This window comes from Alligator mississippiensis, chromosome 1 (assembly GCF_030867095.1).
Source record: "Alligator mississippiensis isolate rAllMis1 chromosome 1, rAllMis1, whole genome shotgun sequence".
Classification (NCBI taxonomy): domain Eukaryota; kingdom Metazoa; phylum Chordata; order Crocodylia; family Alligatoridae; genus Alligator; species Alligator mississippiensis.
This window is the reverse complement of record NC_081824.1, coordinates 484,609,188-484,617,937: the sequence shown is the minus strand read 5'-3', so window position 1 is coordinate 484,617,937 and position 8,750 is coordinate 484,609,188.

Here is an 8,750-nt window from a genome sequence, read left to right as displayed (position 1 = left end):
AGCTGTAAGATCCTGGGATGCTGATGGCTCTGTTGTGAGGTGTATTAATAGCGGGGGTGGTGGAGATGTGTTGGCAGGTTTTGCATTTCTTGTCGTGGCACGGTCTGGATCCTTTTGGTGTGTTCTGGGCCTGAGGAAGTTTGCTTCTGGTGATGAGGTTAGCGAGGTTCGGTGCTTGTTTGAAGGCTAGGATGGGTGGCTGGGGTTGGGGGCCTGCCACCCTGAGCCCTGGTTGGCCAGTTCGCAAGCCAGGGAGGGACTGCTGGAGAGGATAAAGCAGCAGCTGACCTGACCTGGCAGGGATGCTGACAGTGACCCTGGGGAATGATGCAGGAGGCCGAAGAAGAGCCGGGGTGAACTGACCCAGCAGAAGGAGCAGAGAGACCCCTCTGAAGAGCCTTGAAAGCCTGAAGGAGCAGGATCTGCAAGCAGCAGTGGGACCCTCATCAGCACGGTGTGCGGCCGGCAGGAGAGGCTGGCTCTGCTCCATACGGGGAGGAGAGTCCCTACACCTCCCACAGCGCTTGTGCACCTGCTCTGATCCCTTCAATTGGAGAGGGGTAGCTCTTGGAGTACCGCCCGGGTTACACTATTATTCTTGTTTTGTCAATAAAGCATAAAACTCTGCCTGGACTTTAGGAAGCCCACCATAAAACTCTGGGAGTCTGGAATTTAGGAAGGCCTGCCACACTGTCTCTCACCCCGTCATCATTAAAAAATTAGGCGTCTGTGGTGTCGACGCCTACACAGTCAGGTGGGTCACAAATTGTCTGGAGAGCCTCACCCAGAGAGTGGTGGTGGACGAGTCTTTTTCACCTGAAGGGATGTGGGCAGTGGGGTTCCCCAGGGCTCTGTCCTCAGGCCCGCACTGTTCAACATCTTCATCAGTGATTTGGACGACAGGGTAAAAACCACCTTGTTCAAGTTCACAGATGACACTAAGATGGGGGAGAAGTGGGCATGCTGGAGTAGAGGAACAGGCTACAGCTATATCTGGACAGGTTACAGGGGTGGGAGGATGAGAACAGGATGGGTTTCAACACTGACAAGTGGAGGGTGCTGCACCTGGGGAGGAAGACCCAGCAGCACACCTACAGGCTGGGGAAACTCCCTTCTTGTCAGTGCAGAGGCAAAAAAGGATCTTGGAGTCATTGATTCAAAAATGAACATGGGCCGACAGTGTGGGGTTGCAGTCAGGAAGGCCAACCACACCTTGTCGTGCATCCACAGATGCATCACGAACAGGTCCAGGGAGGTGATCCTCCCCCTCTATGTGACACTGGTCAGGCCGCAGGTGGAGTACTGCGTCCAGTTCTGGGAACCGCACTTAAGGAGAGATGTGGACAGCATGGAGAGGGTCCAGAGGAGGTCACCCACATGGTCAGGGGGCGGCAGGGCAGGCCATAGAGAGCACTGATGTGGCTTCTCCCCTGGATGGATGCAATGGTGCCAGGCCAGGTGGGAGGATAGGGTGAAGCTCATCCCACACTCAGAGCACGTATGTAGCTTCTCTCCTGTGTGGATATGCTCCTGCTGGGCTGGTGGAAGGCATGAGTGAAACTCTTCCCACACAGAGAGCAATGATGTGGCTTCTCCCCTGTGTGGATGTGCTGGTGCTGGGCCAGGGTGGAAAGTCAATGTCTGGTGCAGGGAATGAGCCCATGGAGCTTTCCTCTGCTAATGAATCCCAGGCAGCCTCCACATCACAGACAGCTGCACTGGGGAAAGGCCTTGGCACGAACCTGCACACGGACTCTGGGCTGAGCCTCAGGCTCCGTGACACTCGGGGCCCCAGAGAGGAAATGGCACAGGGGAGATTCTGGTGCAAGCAGTGGGGGGTTCACTTCCCCCCACAACATGAAATCTCCTGAATCCCACCCACCCCACCAACCCACTTCATGCAGTCTGAGCCCAAAGTTACACACGTCTGGTGCTCCAGGTCAACTGGACAAGGAGACACCAGGGACAGCCCCAGCCTCTCTCTTGTCCAACAAGAATGGCTTCAGGGGCAAAAATCCCAAAAGTGAGAGATTGTGCTCATGATGGGCGAAGATCACTAGGGCAGAAGAGCCTAAAAATTAGTCCTGGGTAAGGCCCAAAAACAACAGCCTCCTGGGACTAGTTAGTGTGGTGGAGCTACTTGTGGCAGGGCAGTCTCTACAAAATGCCACGTTGCCACCCCTGAGAACAGCAAATGCAGAGCACCTGAAAACCTTGGCTCTCACTGCCTTGTGAGTTACTTTTGGCTGGGAAAAGGATTGGGGGAGCCTGACCCAACAGAAAACCCCTGGTGAAAGCCAAAGAGCTGAGATGCATGGCAGGGTACACCTTGCAGCAGCTGTCACTTGAAGTAGAAAAGATTGCTAAAAAAGCAGCCTCTCAAGCTGCAAAGAGAGGAATCTGTGAAGGAGCTCCAGCAGGGCCAGGGCCAGGGCCAGGGCCAAGCCAGCCACAGTATCAAAAGTGATCCCATGACAGGAACTAACTTAAAGGGAGTTAAGCCCTTCCCTTTTCTGCCTTTGTGTTTTCCACAATGTGGACCAGCAGTGAATCCTCAAGAAGTTCCCTTGGTACAAAGAAGATTCGAACTTCACTGCGTTCTGCATAGTCATTGTCTTGCTTTCGCGGCTGTGTTTGTATACCTTTATTTCTGTAAGTGGCTGTGGTGTTAATTATGCTACACAAGGAAATGTAAGCACAAGTTCTGGATGGGTTCTGGAATATCTGCAAAGTGGCTACAGAAAATGGTACACCCCTGGAGCATGGCCTCATGGGCCTCAAACATATCAGTCACGCCAAAGATCGAGAAGGGCGGATTGACCTTTTGTTTGGATTCTAATCCTTTTGATGGTTTCCTTTTGACCCTTATCTATGATGGAACAAGCAATACATTTGAAACAAGAATGAAAGCTTTGCCCACTGTATAAAAGGAGCAGAATTCCCGAGAACATGTCTGCTCCAAAAAAGCTCTGATTACGGGATGTTTCTCTGCCATCTTAAATATCAAAGAAAACCATCATTTGAGTACTGGAAGAGCTTAGAAAACTCACTTATAATTATCACTGGTGAAAAACTGTTCAGCTGGTAAGGAACTTGAGGATTAGACAATTTGGCATGAGAAATTTATTGAAGCAGTGGACAAACAAAGGAAGAGGGTGTTGTGTGCATGCTCTTACTCTGGGGAGTTGCGGTGCGGTCGTGCAATTTCTACGTGAACAGTGGAAAAGCCAGAAACAAACATCTCCCACGCCCAGCGGAGGACACGAGGCCGGCACCACCAAACACCTCTGCTTTAACGTCTAAAGGAGCCATGTGTCAGGTTGTATTGCAGGGAAGAACTTGTAATAATTTCTATTAAAGTTTTCTTGTTATTAAATCAGCAAGGGGCCATGTCAAACATTGGGGGTCTTGGCAAAAAAATACTACTGAGAGTTTCTACACTTTCAATTTCAGGGGGTGGAACAACACCCGTCTGCACACATGACAGCACAAGCTATTTGAGGTCAGTACCCTGAAATGGCAGCACAGGGCAGGTCTGCAGTTTCCAGGCTCCCTTTCACCCTGGGCATGGAGCATTTGTGAGAGGGGAGTCGGGTGGAGGGGACAGCCACAACTCACCTGGCAGCACGTCCTCCGACCTCGAGATTGCCCCACTGTCCTGATCACCACAGACCCAGAGCTCCACCTGTCCTCGCTGGATGCGGCAGATCAAGTCAGGTTGGGGACCTTGATACCCTGTTTGGGCAGTGGTTAGAGAGAGTTTATCCACTGGTCCTGGATGCAGAATACGCAAGTGAAATTTGATGAATGGAGCCAATGAACTCAAGGATTAGACTAAGGACTTGAAGGACAAGGGAGGACGGACGTTTAGGATGAAGGGATGGCATAGCAGGGGGAAGAGGATGGCCCTTTTAATCCAGGTAGTGGACGTATGGTCATAGGAAAGCAAACACCAGTGCAATTCCAGGCAAATGAGTGGAAATGAGTTTGGACAGGACACACTAGGCAAGAGAGGGAGGAAATCAGAATAACTGCATAAGGAACAGCTGTTAATGCATTTTAAGGCACAATGAATGTCAAATGATATGATCATGGTGAGAAGGCAAAGGGAAATCATATTATCAAGGTTGAAGACTCCAGGGAAGGCGGCTGGATCAAGTGGAGGAGGAATATATACAAGTATGAGATGTGAGAGGTCTGATCATGGACAGAGCAGTAGGGAGCAAAGGGATTTAAGCCACCGGCCAAAAGTTCAGTTTCATAGTTGGTAGGGTTGGAAGGGACCTGAGTAGATCATCAGGTCTGACCCCCTGCCATTGCAGGAATGAATGCTGGGGTCAAACGACCCCCGCTAGGTGATTATCTAGCCTCATTTTCAAGATCCCCAGGGTCAGGGCTAGCACTACTTACCTTGGAAGTTGGTTCTGTCACAACCCAAAGTTGTGGTTTTTGTTTGCGTGTGCGCTTCGGTACCGCTAAATTATTTTCCCGCCGATTGTCGCTTTCTTTGCACGGTAGAGTTCTCTGCTGCAAGGGAGAACTCTAGTGCAATGGGGGATTTCCTGCCAAATTACAGCTTCTTTGCAGGGTGCATTTCTTTTGCATACTAGTGATACACGCTGCAAAGGAGTTCCCGCCATTTGTATTCGGATTCGCACCACATTATTGGCCAATTCCAAATGTAGGCACACGTGGCGGCTAGCTATTGGCTTGCTAGCCGTACAAAAGGCTTGGGTAGCTTCCGCCCAAGTCGGAGGAGGGAGGAAGAAAGAGAGACTCTGTGTGAAGATCTCCAAGCGCTGCAGACCCTCGCGGACCCAACGCGCCTCCCCTAAGCAGGCAATAGAGGCAATAGAACCGAGCCTACGGAGCTTTCGCTTCTCGCCTCTCCCCATCACCAATCGCAATCCCAGACGTATCCCTTTCCTGTAAAGTTCGAACCTGCGGAGCCTAAGCAACTCCGGGGAACCCTTCGAACCCCGAACCGGACCCGCGGAGCCTAAACAACTCCTTGGGAGCAATCGAATTGTCGTGGTCCTCTAGTGAGGGTCTAAGCGGGAGCTGTGCCTGGAAACCTGTCCAGCCTACACCAATACCATCTTTGGGTGTAAGTAAACAATCTTTTCAATCAACCATTACTCCTCCGTAACTAATTCTAGCTCGCACGTACCAAACCGCCCCGCGGTTCTCTCCAGCCCCGCATGCCCGGGCTGCTGGCCACAGCCCACGTGCACGAAGACGGGCCCGGCTCGCCCCCGGCCCGCACAGGTTCCAGCTCCAAGAAGCCCTGGCAGTGAAGTAGCGCCTCCTGATGTCTAGCCTGCATTGACTCAGTCAACTTGTGGCCATTATTCCTCGTTACTCCCAGTAGTGCTCGGGGGAACAGGAACTCTCCCGTTGTCTACTGGTCCCCCTTCGCCAATTTGTAGACGGCCACCAGATCCCCCTTCAGCCTTCTCTTGCGGAGGCTGAACAGGTTCAGGTCCCGTAGCCTCTCCTCGTAGGGCCTGCCCTGCTGCCCCCGATCATGCGGGTGGCCTCCTCTGGACTCTCTCCATGATGTCCTCACCCCTCCTGAAGTGCAACGCCCAGAACTGGACGCAGTACTCCAGCTGCGGCCTGACCAGTGTCGCATAGAGGGGGAAGATCACCTCCTTGGACCTGCTTGAGATGCATCTGTGGATGCACGACAAGGTGCGATTAGCCTTCTTGACCACGTCCCTACATTGGTAGCCAGTGTTCATTTGGGCATCAATAATGACTCCAAGATCATTTTCTGCCTCTGCACTGACGAGAAGGAAGTTCCCCAGCCTGTAGGTATGCTGCTGGTTCCTCCTCCCTATGTGCAGTACCTTGCACTTGTCTGTGCTGAATCCCATCCCGTTCTCATCCCCCCACCCCTGTAACCTGTCTAGATCTAGTTGCAGCCTGTCCCTCTACTCCAGCGTGCCCACTTCTCCCCACATCTTAGCGTCATCCGCAAATTTGAACAACGTTCTTTTCACCCCCCGTCCAAGTCGGTGATGAAGATGTTGAACGGTGTGGGTCCAACGACCGAGCCCTGGGGGACCCCACTGCCCACATCCCTCCAGGGCCATAACGACACATCCATCTCCACTCTGTGTGCAGCCCTCCAGCCAACTAGTGACCCATCTGACTGTGTAGGCATCAACGCCACACTCACCTCATTTCTTAATGAGAATGGGGTGAGAGACTGTTAAAACCAGGGAGAAGACAACACCACTTCAGAGCACACCTGTCCCATGTGTGCCCACCTTCGGGCCCTGGAGGTGGCCGATACACTGCCACAGCCTCAAACACCTCCCGGAGCTGCAGGCACAAGCGTTACAGCATCAGTGTTTCCTGCCCTGCTGCCTCAGATCCCACGGCCCTGTCTGCACTCACTCTGCACTACAGCCCTTTGCACGCTTAGCCAGGACAGCCAGGGGTGCGCTACTCAGCTGACACATGACATGCAGGGATCCTGGTTTTCTGTTTAAAAATTGCAAATTCTCTCATTAAAACAAAACAATTGCTCCCAACTCATAGCCTGCCCACCACAGCGGTGGCCCGTGACCATGGAGCCAGTGATCAGGGACTGCCAACAGGAGCCATTTCCAAGCAGTTTGCAGGCAGGAGTGCAAGCCCCCTGCAAGGGCGCACCCGTGTTTGCGCCAGCGTTGGCACAAGGCGGGCAAGCAGAAGCCAGGTCTGATTCTTTGGCAAGGGAGAAGGGAAGACACGTCACTCTACATTAATGGTAAGGACGTGGTGGGCTGCCAGGGACCCGGCCCCAGGGATGCTGCCTGCCTGGGGCTCCTCTGAGTCCTCCAACCACACAGAGCCCGCATGCAGGTTAAGCCACCCTCCCCCCATCTGTGGGGGCTGCCTGGCAGGGCCTCTGTGGGCTGTGGGGGGAGTGGGGAGCGGGAGTTCCCTCGCCTGTCCCATGTGTGCCCACCTTCGGGCCCTGGAGGGGCAGGTGAGGGAGCTCCAAGCGGAGGTCAACGGGCTGAGGGGAATCAGAGCTGCCGAGGACAAAATTCACGGGTATTTCTGTTCTCTGTAGGGTGAAGTACCTAGTGGAGAGGCACCCCGGGAGGGATCCAACCCAGCAGTATCACAGACCGTTACCACCAGGGCCAGGGCTACTTGTGCTCACGCAGTGTCGACCCCCGCAGTACACCTGGGGAACAGGTACGAGGCCCTGGCAGCATGGGAGGAGGAGGCAGGGGAGGATGACTCCAGAGCAGCCGATGTGGCTCCACGCACGGCGCAGACTGAGCGATGCCGGAACACTCACAGGAAGAGACGCCGGGTCCTCGTCTGGGCAACTCCCTCCTGAGCGGAACGGAGGGACCCACCTGTCACCCGGATCCCATGGCACGTGCGATTTGCTGCTTGCCTGGATTCAGGACATCACGGCCGTGATCCCAGACCTCATCCGGCCCTCTGATCACTCCCCCTTCGTCCTCATCCATGTGGACATGCATGACGCGGCCGGGAGTTGTCCGGACCGCGTCATGAAAAACTACAAGGCTCTGGGCGACAAGCTTAGGGAGACAGGAGCACAGGTGGTTTTCTCATCTATTCTTCCCGTGAGCAGACATGAAATCTGCCATGAGGCTTGCATTGGAGAGGTCAACCAGCAGCTTCGGAGCTGGTGTTTCCGGGCAGCTTTGGATTCCTCGACCATGGCTCGCGCTTCCACACAGGAGACATACTAGGGCAGAGCATGCTAAATCTCTCCCTGAAAGGTAAGCATGCATTTCTCTTCCAGGTTGGCTGATTTTCTAAAGCAAGCTTTAAACCTAGGTGCGCAGTGGATGGGGATGCAGAGGTACAGGAGGACACTTCGACATCAAGGCGGAGGAACACCCTTCTCAACACAGCGGCTGAAAGGGATCTTGCAGTCAGAATTGATTCCAGGATGGACGTGAGCCGCAAACGCGTGGAAGCAGTCAGTAAGGCTAACCGCACCTTGTTGTGCATCCACAGATGCATCTCAAGCAGGTTCAGGGAGATGATCCCTCCCCCTCTATGCAGCGCTGGTCAGGCCACAGATGGAGTTCTGCGTCCAGTTCTGGGCGCCGCACCTCGAGGAGGGATGTGGCTAACGTTGAGAGGGTCCAGAGGAGGGCCACTCGCATGATCGGGGGAGCAGGGCAGGCCCTACTAAGACAGACTAAAGCTCCTTAATCTATTGCTGGCCACCCCATGGATTGCAGGTTCCCGATGTTCTCCTTCTTCAGGCTGGGCTGTCCTTGTGGGTGCCACATGGTCTGGTGGTCCATGGCTTCCCCCGCCCTCATCTTCCCCTCCCCCCGACAAGGCTAGTTTAAAGCCCGCCAGAGGAGATCCACCAACCTAGAACACACGCTTACCTTTGGGGGACAGGTGAAGCCCATCCCACAGGTAAGCATGTGTTCTCTTCTAGGTTGGCAGATCTCCTCTGGCAGGCTTTCAACTAGGCTCATTGGGAAGAGGAGAAGATGAGGGTGGGGGAAGCCATGGACCACCAAACCATGTGGCACCCACAAGGACAGCCCAGCCTGAAGAAGGAGAACATCAGGAACCTGCAAGCCATGGGGCGGCCAGCAGTACAGCACAGGCAAGCAATAAGGGGCCCTTTGGGCATCAGAGCCAGGAGGCAAAAAGGCACCAGTCACAGGGCTCAAGTGCCTATACACTAATGCTAGGAGCATGGGGAGCAAGCAGGATGAACTAGCGCTCCTGCTTGCACAAAACAC